Genomic DNA, 11478 nt, shown 5'->3' with positions numbered 1-11478 from the left:
CACCCTCCGGGCAAAACATCGTTGACAGAATTGAAAATTGTTCGAGGACAATATTCAATATTCTCCCAAGAAAGGAAATCGATAAGCGACACGCTTTAATATACAAAGATTTTTGTATAAAGCGACTGGCATAGATGGGAATGGCATGGCTAACCGCGAAAAACTGCGCTATCCAATCGTATTCGAATTCAAATTCTTCACCCCGAGCAGATGGTGTCCGTACTAATTGAGTGGGTGAGAGAATATCGATAGAAAAATCAAACACGGAAAGTCTGGTCTCTCCAGCAATTAAGAAAAAGTAATGGATGGATGTCAACTTCTTGCTACTTGGTACTAACGACTCTTCATTCCTCTAACGAGACTAAGCTTATTTTCGCGGATGATCCGACCGAAACCGGATTATTTCGAGGGGGTTTGCGGAACAACGGAACAACTCTATTGTATAAAATCGATTTACCCGTATTAATTGTAAAACACAGCCTCGTTTATTTATCTATTTTTATTTACCCAAATAATATTTTTATAATATGTAAGTCGACGTACAGTAAAATACGTATAAACTATTTTACGTGTTGTATAAGAAGTAGAAAATTGCTAATTAGGAAGGAATGCTATTTGTTAAATTATATTCCATTCGTATTTTAAAACGTAGAGTCGCTTTGTACTAAAAAAAGAACCTAAAATATTCGAGTAACTTTTTCTGTTAATGTGTTTAGTTTAATTGCGTTTTATGATGTTAATCCACATTAAACGTTTCGTAGCCATTTCCTTTTTCTGCAAAGTCTATAATTGCCCTCGTGTAATTGCAATCGCGCGGAATGTTTGCTGCCGAATTAAATAAGAATACGAAATCGAAGCAATCGGATCGAGCAGGGATTATTCCCGCAGATGTCAACTATTCTATGGCATTGTTAATTTCGCGGCGACTGGTCGTCGATCGATGCTAAGTGACAAAAGCAGTTTCGCGTGTCGGACTTTACTGCAAACCGCTTTATTAGCATCGACACTTCGCTTATTCCGATGCTTTTTTTTTAATCTCCCCCGTACATCGAAATAATTTAAGTTTTCGAATTCGATTAGAAAGGTAGAAGTTGTAATTACAAATTATGAAATTCGTTTGTATATACTGTATTTAAATTAACGACGTAAATTATCCCCGTACGCGCTCACACATGTATAGTATATACGGTACATCGGTGCGGCAATTAGACAGTTTGCTTGAAGAAGCAATTAAATTGTATAAATATGTCATTACACTCGTTTTCGTGACATAAATATATAAATTAGACACGAGGGAATTAAGGCATCTTGAACTATGCCAGTGTAGGGTAATTTCTGGTCAATCGCGGTTTGTACTTTCGATCGAGGTGAGAAAAATTCTTGCAATAATCTTATTTAAAAATTTTCGTTGTCGATCACTCGTGTTTTAAACACAAAGAAATATAAATATAATTCAATTAAATAAATAAACACACCCTTATTATTAAGTTGAGAAATGGAAATTATTCGTTTTATTCGCTACACCGTAAATATTTAAAACTATTTATTTTAAACACCTAAATAGTGGCATTTTCCCATGGAAAGTCTTTTCCGGCAGAGCTTATGTGTCGAGTTGCCTCGTCCGTCAGTCTTTTCGCCTGATAGAATAGTTTTATACAGTCGAACCTGTGAACGACTGTATAAAACAGTATAATAGGGATTTGCCAGTTTAGCTTTTCACCGGAACCACCCTTAAATGGAGTCGCAATATTTCTTTAAAACAGAATTTTCACTAAATTGATCTTTTTCTTTCTTTTTCTTCGGGCAAAATTAACATACCTTAAATTCCATCTTCTTAAGACCTATTGTTACGTGACAGAACGTCCAGAGAAGCTGGATTCGCTTGTCTTTTTGAGATTCTCAGTATGTTAAAGAAACAAAACAGTGTTAAAAATTTATCCTTCGAATATACACACTCGTTAACAAAAATTTACATTTCAGAAGAAGCAGTTGAAATGGAACTAAAATTAATGCCAACAGTAATAAATGATCACAATACCGTAACGAACAAACAACGGTACAACCGAAAGGAACTTTTAGTATCTTGTAAAACCTCCTCGTGCCTGGATGCGAAGACGAAGCCATCGCCGGTGGAGACGATTTCTGCCACACAAATCTGTGGTAGAAATCTCACATACGTAATTAGTCCAGAGACTACGTGTTTGCCCTAAATACCACCTCACAGTCAGGTGGGAACGGCACGGGCACGATGGAAATTCCCAACGCAGTAAGTCTATGCCAGCCTTTTTAAAATCGCTAACATAGTATCATATAAATACTAGGTTAGCGATTTGAAGGCACACTTATCTACACAAATCTACACAACCGTAATTATTTACAGTTAAATTCGTTTACACTATTTCAATTAAACAAAAAGAAACACTAGAGAAACTTCCCACTTTTATAGTGGAAAGACGGAGAGAACGGTCGCATTCATTTTTAATTGCGGGATAATCAAAATCTAGAAGAATTACATGATATATTTTTGAATTTAGACAGACATTTATTTACGTCTCTTCCCGCATTCAAACTTAACGCAATTGTTACATTATAAATTTATAAACTGGAATGTATTATAGCGTGCATACCGAGTATAACAGACCCGTTCGTTTTCAAACTTTATTTTTGAAGAATTGTTGTGATTTATAATAAAAACTTAAACTCGAAATAATAAAAAATAAATTCAGATATTTTCTACCGTACTTGCCATTAAATATAGAAAATATAAAGATTTTTCTAGTGTTAATGTATATATATTTTTTTCCAGTTATTCACACGCCGTTGGCTTCAAAACTACTCAAATTAAGCAATAATTCTTCAATGTTCTGTCTAATATAAGAAGACGAGTATCGATAGAAGGAAGGACATAAAAAAGTAGGAATCGGCAATAAAAATGGAGAATTTCGAGAATTCTTTCCCAGTGTTGATTAATCCAAAGAGTTGGAAATTAAGGAGTTTACAAGTCTCGTTATCTCCAGTCGACTAATTAAAGCAATAAAGCTTAATTTGCAGATTATCCTCGTTAGAGCTTTCCTAACGTTAAACAAGATCCCATCTGATTTATTTTCTGTAGCTTACTCCGATTGAAAATGGTGAGTCAGTGTGTTAGTCCGAACCTCTCCCACTTAGTTATATTTAGCCATTTCTGATGAAAAACAATCTGTCTTTTATCGTCTTTCGAATACATAATGAAGTTAACAATTTCCAAGCTTCCACGTATCTACGTCACTTCGTAACTGTTTAAAAAACACAAAAATACTCTAAATATTTTTGTCTTGGGTAATAATAAATTATTATTAGTGAATTTCTTTACGTTTTTGTTGTCTCTTGAAGCATTGTTCAATCGTTGTCGCCGGAGAAATTGCTCTGTTGTTTGTCGATATTTTCCAGACTTTCTCGTCTTTTTTCATTCGATTAATAATTGGAACAAGCGGAAAAATAAATTAACTCGTTAAAAATTGAAAAAAGTTAATAATTTTTTAAAAAATATCACAAAATATACTAAAAAATTAATGAAAATTATAAAATTTAACGTTTACTTTTGGATTTATCGATTCTTGGAAGGGTGCTTTACCTGTTAGAAAATTGTATTACATTTCATATTTTGGTATTAAATTGATTGAATTTTTGCAAAGTTTTTAAATGTTTATAATAGGAATTATATGACAATTAAATATGTAATTAGAATGGTAAGAACCCTGGAGTCTGAAAGGGTCACGCGGTTGTCGTTTCCTTGTTTTGAAAAATATAATTGTTTAATTGTAAGTCTCGCATGAAAATTAATATTTTAAGGTGTGTTTTGCATTTATTTAAATTATATAAAGTAAAATACCGTATGAAATTCAACAATTCAAACCCTCAACCTTCTCTAAATATGCCCACAACGTACAAAAGTATTCGGAGTAAGCGGATTAGTAGGACGAAGCCACCCAACAACTAGGCCATCCGCCCGAGGTGAGTGCTGAAAACGTTTTATGAAAATTGGCCCCCTATTTGGGAGTTAGACACGAGAATAAAACGCGGAAAACTTCACGGGGAGCGCGAATCCTTGACCGCTGATCGGTGGGTCCACCCGGACCCACCAAAATTTAATACCGTCGATCCCCCTAATACGCAAACTTCCTTGCAAAGTTTCAGAAAATTTCGACAGAAGACACGGGAGTTATTAAACTTCGAAGTTGGCGAAGAAAATAGTGTCTCATACAGAGTAAGATCCGTGCACACAGAAGAAAACCCCGAGTTCTTTTGCATTTATCAACGTTTCAAAGTCCTCCGAGTCCAAAAATGTAAAAATCTTGGGGTCATTTTCCACCCATCGCCATACTTTCCATCCGTTATATATAAAAGAGACAGGAAGGTAATGAAATCTCGAATGTAAACGAATATTTTTTCTGTTCTTTGGCTAATTTCGAATATTTTCCCTCTTCGTTTGCACGAAAGGATGGAAGTTTGCGCGTTGTTTCGATGGCAGAGAAGAACTTTCAGTAATTATTGACTGTTTGTACGGGGCGAAGGAGCGAGAAGTCGTCATCATCGACGTACGACCAGAAACATTGTTAACAATGAAGCCTTCGGCAATAAAGAAAAATGATAGCAAATTGATTCGGAGACTAATTAGCTTATTTAACATTTCGATAAATTGTAAATTTTATTATAAATTCTCAATTAACAAAGTTACAAGTTTATACGAAATTAAATTTAGTACAGTAAGTGTCCGGTTAAATTTTTAAACGAAGACACTTTCCACGTGACCTTACAATTGTTAATTAAAACATTTTAATTGGATTGTTAATGCCTAGAATCGGTATTTTAAGCACTCGACGCAAAAGAGTGTTTGTTAAAGACAAAATGAGATTAATGCCTGGCGCAATTGATCTTTGTCCTTAGGCACAGGTTATGATGATCCGCTCGATCTTTATGCGATTTTGGGAGCTTAATTCTTATCCTACATACAATTTTTAAGAGATTAATTCGGTTAATTAGTTTCTATTTTCTTTAAATCGAGTCCACTTCTCTAGGGAAATAATTAGTAGTTTCGTTTCATAACCCAGATGATAAATACGGGTCGACAAGTCGAACAAATTATTCGATCATTAAAGGAAAAAATTGGCTGATTTTTAATTTTTCTCGGAGAAAAATCAACATATTTACATCTCTCGGGAGCCAAAGTACGTCTGAATTTTATTAATCGATGTAACGACATTTGCACCTGTTATTGACGTTCAGACAAACCTTTGGGAATCGTTTTATAGTAGATAATACCAGAAAGACGTTCCACAAACCAATGTTTACATATAAAATCGCTTTCTGTTCTCGATTCTTTTGTAGAATAATCTGAAAAATAAGTAGTTAATTAAGGAATAACAAATAAAAACAATAGATCTTTGTTGTAAAAACAATCGATCCAAAAAAATAACCGAGATTAAGAAGAAAATGTCAAGTCTCAATTAATAGAATGTAATAATTAGAATAAGAACATTTCCTTTGTTCTTATTCTTGTGTATCGAGGATTTATTCTGTTGTTGATCTTTCTCCATTTTCTTACCGTTTTTACAATATTTTAACTAATAAAGAAATAATGGAAAAACATTACCCATTCAAATCAGTTATACGCCATTGCCCGTAGAAGATTAGAATGGAAAAAACACATAGAACGAGCAATTATTTATTGTGACATGATCGTAATACCGGGCTGCGATGTTCTCAATTTTAATGTCTTGTCCCTGTACATCATACTTTTCCTGTTAGCAATAGAGTCGTACCGGTCAGGGAAAAATTTTGAATTGAAATAACCTGATTTCCGGTGCAACTCCTGGTCTTAAGCTTTTCAAATCTGGTCTCGACTTTCATTTATCTAATTCTTTTCTCGAGAGTAAGGAACGACAGACAGACGTTCGCCAATGGAAATTTATAGGTTAAAATTGTTTTAACGTGGGGAGATTTTCAATCGGATCATTCCCCCCCTTTTTTTTGCTTTTATGCGATAATAATTGGTGCAGAAGTAATGATTATTTATTATTTTCTTAATTATAATGTTTGATCGGTCGACCCGCATTTTTTTAGAGTGAAAACGCATTAATCATTTTATATCGATCGCCGGCGACAGTCGCAAAAATCACTGGCTTCGGGTCATAAGTTACAGATGATTTGATAACATTTGTTCTACGAAATCGATAAAATCCCGTGTTCTTTTAATGTCCTGTAATTCAAATCGCCGGTTCGAAGCATTTCTGCGGCTCTCCATTCATTAATTCGTTATATTTTATTAATTTAATAAAAAAATAAAATGTCTTCTCCGCTTATTTACTTACAAAAACACAAATAAAATGCTCTTCTTTATACATTTCTCATTAATTATATTATTATAAAATCAATAGAGGTCAAACGGTATAAAATCTCATTAAGATTTTAAAAAACGAATCTATCTTCGTTATAATAAAAGTAAATATTTCGCAAAATATTATTGGATTTGATATACAAAACAAATAAAATTTCTTTTAAATTCCTTCAAAATTTGAAATTTATTTGAAGCTGAAAACAGAAAAAAATATATAAAAACTGAGATGTTTTTCCATGAAAAAAATGTCAAAAAAAACATTAAGAAATAATCAATTAAAATTTTATACGTTTATATTTGCTTGCTCGATTTAATTAAGAGAAAATAAATCTTTCATGAAAGGAGACGACAAAATACGAATTTCAAATACTTATTTTTCTTAAAAACTAAACGCGATAAGGAAAAAATTATAAACAATGTTATTTATATTAATTATAAATACAATATTATACACGCTCGTACATTATCATCGTCGTCAGTGGCTTTTATTAGCTTTAAGGTAGTGGCTACTTTTTCCATTTCGCCCCCTCGTACCCTACTTATTAGGCTGCAATTTCAAAATTGCAGACCTATAAATTTCCGCTGACGTCCGTCTGTCTGTCCTTCGTTAAACTCGAGAACGGAGTTAGATAAAATAAAATTCAACATCGGATATGAAAAGCTTAGAAACGGGAGGACCGATTAACTATATAAGAATTTTATTGTTTAATTCAAAGATTTTTTCCATAATAGAATCAGATAGATGACTGGCATTACTCTCTTGTTAACAGGGAAAGTATGATGTACAGGGGCAAGACACTCTTGTTAACAGCAGGGCTGTGGAGCCGGAGTCGGAGTCGGAGTCGTGGAGTTTTGGTGTTTTAACCGGAGTCGGAGTCGGAGTCGTCAAAACATCCGCCGACTCCGACTCCTTTTTACTTACCAACTTGTTATGTATATAAAACGGAAAAGTGTTGGAATCGTGTCAAATTTGACCTCCAAGTTATTTTTTTACAAATCTACACGTTTGGAAACCTCCCGAACCCCTCAAAAAAGTCAATAAAAGGGAAAAAATTGTGTGTGTGTGTTGGTGTCTAATTTGTTTAATTTCTTTATTTTCTGTTCTGAGATATTAAACAATATCTCAAAATAGGTAAAGTTTAAGAAACGAAATGTGACACTGTGGCAAACGTATAAAGGGGCATTAATTCTATTAAATTTTGGTTCTTAATTAAAGGTCGACGGGGTGAAGACATAAAAGTGGTCGTGTGTCATATCTCTTAATGGATATTTTACACGTTATTAGTGTTCAAAATTAAAAAAAATAAAATAAAACTCGTCTCTATCCTCAAAGTAAGCTTTTTTGATCATTTTATAATAGTACAGTAAAACCGTTAAGATGTTCTCGCCTAAGATGTTAGAATGTGTATGGGGACATGATTTAGTACAACCACTTTGATGCTTAATAACTAACTCCTGTGTTAAACCATCCGACTCCGATTCCGACTACTTTGACCACAGAAATTATTAGGCTTCAAACAGGGTGAACGAAATCATGCCCCCACACAGTCTAACATCCACACATGTAGAAGAAAACCTCGAATCTTTTGCTTAATTAACTCGAAATTTCGAGGTGTTCCTAGTCAAAAAATGTAAAAATTTGGGAGGGGTCATTTTTTTGACCCAGCGCTACACCTTGTTATATATCCTCTGTTATATGTAACAGCCGGAAAAGTAAAAATTATCGAATACATATTTATATATTACTTAGAACTCTATTTATTGAATCTTTTATTCTGAGGTCACGTGATGACGTCAGAATTTTCGAGTCTCTTTCGGTAACAAGTCCGCCCTGGTCGGAGTCGGAGTCGGATGGTAAGGAAAAGTCGGAGTCGGAGTTGGAGTCGGTAGATTTTTACGCGACTCCACAGCCCTGGTTAACAGGGAAAGTATGATGTACAGGGGCAAGACATGCGTGTTAATAGGAGACGTATGAAGTACAGGGGCAAGACAGGCTTGTTAACAGGGAAAGTATGATGTGCAGGGGCAAGACAGGCTTGTTAACAGGGAAAGTATGATGTACAGGTGCAAGACACTCTTGTTAACAGAAAGGTATGATATAGAGGGGCAAGACAGGATTGTTAACAGGGAAAGTATGATATACAGGAGCAAGACACTCTTCTTAACAGGAAGATATGATGTACAGGGTCAAAACAGACTTGTTAACAGGGAAAATATGATGTGTAGGGGCAAGACACTCTTCTTAACAGGAAGGTATGATGTACAGGAGCAAGACACTCTTGTTAAGGTATGATGTACATGGGCAAGACAGTCTTGTTAACAGCGAAAGTATGGTATGTATGGTATGCAGGGGCAAGACACTACTAAAATCGAGAGCATTGTGTATCGAGATGTAAAAATTTGCAGCCTGGCATTGTGACGATCTCACAACGAATAATTGCTCGTTGACTACACCTCTTCTTCATCACTTTCCCATGCTAAATAGAAATTTAAGCTCTTCTCTCTTACCAATTAGAAAATGAACTTTTTAATCTTTATCTCGTACTCGATTTATCAGCTTTCACTTTGCGATACTCGCTCAAAGATGACGTACTCCATTCGCAATGTATCTTATTAATCCAACTATAAAAACTGAAAAATAAATTAGAAGAGAGTTTTAATAATGCTTAACACGAAACACGTGGAGACGTGTTTCGTGTCAACCGAGAAATGTTGGAAATGTTTTATAACAGATAGGAAAATTGATAAATTGTCACAGCGTTATGAGGCAATGAACAATATAGAAAGTAGAAAAGGAATTAGTTTCATTATTTCCAATTCTAGACAACAACATTCTGTATTGCCAAACAGCAATTAGGTTTAGTCGTTGTTACACTCGTACAGAGCGATTCAATAATCATTATATATAACAATAAAATATTTTGAAATTTTAATGATGTTTGGCTCTCCGAAGAGGGCGGAAATTTAATTTAAGTAGAGGCAAATTGATTGAATTTTCGGATGAGGTCGAACCTTCTCGATTAAGTCTATTTGTTTAGTAGTTTACGACGATAAAATCGAAGAGATTTTTAAGAAAAGAAAAGATTTAGAAGTGGTCGGAAGATTCCTTATCGACGGTTAAAATTCATTATATAAATTGGTATACGGCCAGGTGTGAATATTCTTATCTAAATTTCGGGCAATTTCGGAAGTTTGGTGAACTTTACGAGGTCGATCTTGTCACCGTCTCAACGGGTTAACTGCTGCTTTAAGTAATAAATCAACTCGGTCGATAGTTACACTTTGGCTGGAGTTCGCTGACATCATACTGTAGCAGATACTACTTAATTGACTTTAGTTCTTCCTTGTTTAGTGTCTCAGCCTTTTCGAAGTATTTTCCTAATAAATTTTACTTTAGTTCTATTGAAGAAGCGATCTAAATTATAAAAAATGTACACTCGCGTATGACAAAGCTAATTGTAATTAATTCTGCTGGAATGGATCGGAAATTATATCGAAATAAACGTTAAATATAAAAACAAATACAACGTATATCGAAAAGCCTGGAAGTTTTAACTCAAAGTATTGGAAAATACGAAAAAAATCTCCAGATTTTCATCTTTAACCACCAGCTTTAAACACTTCTTTAACCTGTTTTATGAGTAGAAAAAGTGAAAAAATTTCAAGTAACCCTTGAAAAAAGTTACTCTTTTGTCTTATGACCGGCGGGACTGTATTGTTAACAGGAAAAGTACGATGTAAAGGGGCAAGACATTATTAAAATCGAGAGCATTGTGACTTAAAATTGTAGCCCGGTATTGCGCGATATCACAATAAATAAAGAGGAAGATTTCTTAGAAATGAAGATTATTTTTAACTAAGCTCTACTAATTATATAAAATAATTTATATTTGCATTGGCAATTACATTAAAAACAACAAAAGCATTAAATATTATTCTTAAAGTAAAACACTAACTATTTACGGGTAAAAATTATCTTTAAATTCGATACTTTTAAACTTTTTTAAAAACACTTTAGCAGCAATCCTGTACTTTAAACGATAATTTTTTATATAAAAATAAATAAATAAAATAAAATAAATCTTTTAAACGTTATATAAATGTTTATTAATGTATTAATTTTACGATTTCTTAATTAACTAAATCGTAAAACGTACCGATCCGTCAGTAATGGAGATTTGTGTGTAACTCTATTAAATGTAACTTTTAATGCTAAAATTTAAATGCGTTACATTTTTAATTGATTTTTATGTTATTTACATTACGAATATTCAGTTAAAATCATAAATGAAGAGCAGAAATTAGTAAATACATCAAAAAACCACGCAAAACGGTCGAAGGGACAACTTTTCGCCCAGCCCTCGATAGGGATACGCGCTAAAAAATTGGGTTTTTGAGTAAAAAAATACAATAAATTTATTAAAATTTCAATTCGAGGAAGCGATATTTGATATTCTTTTAAAGATTAAGCCAAGAAAATACTTAGTAACATCAGAAAGAGGTTCGAATGCACCGAATCCTTCATACATACGATGGTCGGATGCGGCGGATTTAATGATTTATGATAGATTTTAAATAATAAATGATTTTCTATATTCTCTGTTTGTTTTTAGAGGGAAAAAAAGGGCAATTCTTTTCATTTTAGAGAAGCGAATCATAAAATACTTTCGGTAAATAATTCGCATCATTCCAAGAAAATAAAAGATTTATGATATATTCCAGGTATAAAATATCCGAAAGATGTTGACTCTGCATTGTGTCTTCATTAATTTTACACGATTAAAAAAAAGGCTTGTTTATGCTTCCGATTAAATATTTTTTTCTATCGTTTAACATCAAAACTTTCAGAGATAAATTTATAAATATATTTAATCATTTTCTAACGATATAAACGAGTGGATGACTTATTTATCAGCGGATAAATCACGCTGTATCAAAGGTTCTAACTCCTCTTGGACTTCTCTCTCTCCATCTTTTCCAGTGGATGAGTATAAATATGGCTTATATTTATATAAAGTTTACGCTTTAGGTGTTAAGATATTTACGAATTATATTTTAATGGTTTTATTCGTATTTTTAATGGAACAAACGTTGAAATAAAT

The sequence above is a fragment of the Centruroides sculpturatus genome, unplaced genomic scaffold (assembly GCF_000671375.1).
Source record: "Centruroides sculpturatus isolate CEXI.00-Female unplaced genomic scaffold, Cexi_2.0 scaffold340, whole genome shotgun sequence".
Taxonomy (NCBI): Eukaryota; Metazoa; Arthropoda; class Arachnida; order Scorpiones; family Buthidae; genus Centruroides; species Centruroides sculpturatus.
The sequence above is the reverse complement of the archived record's forward strand: the minus strand, read 5'-3'. Positions refer to the sequence as shown.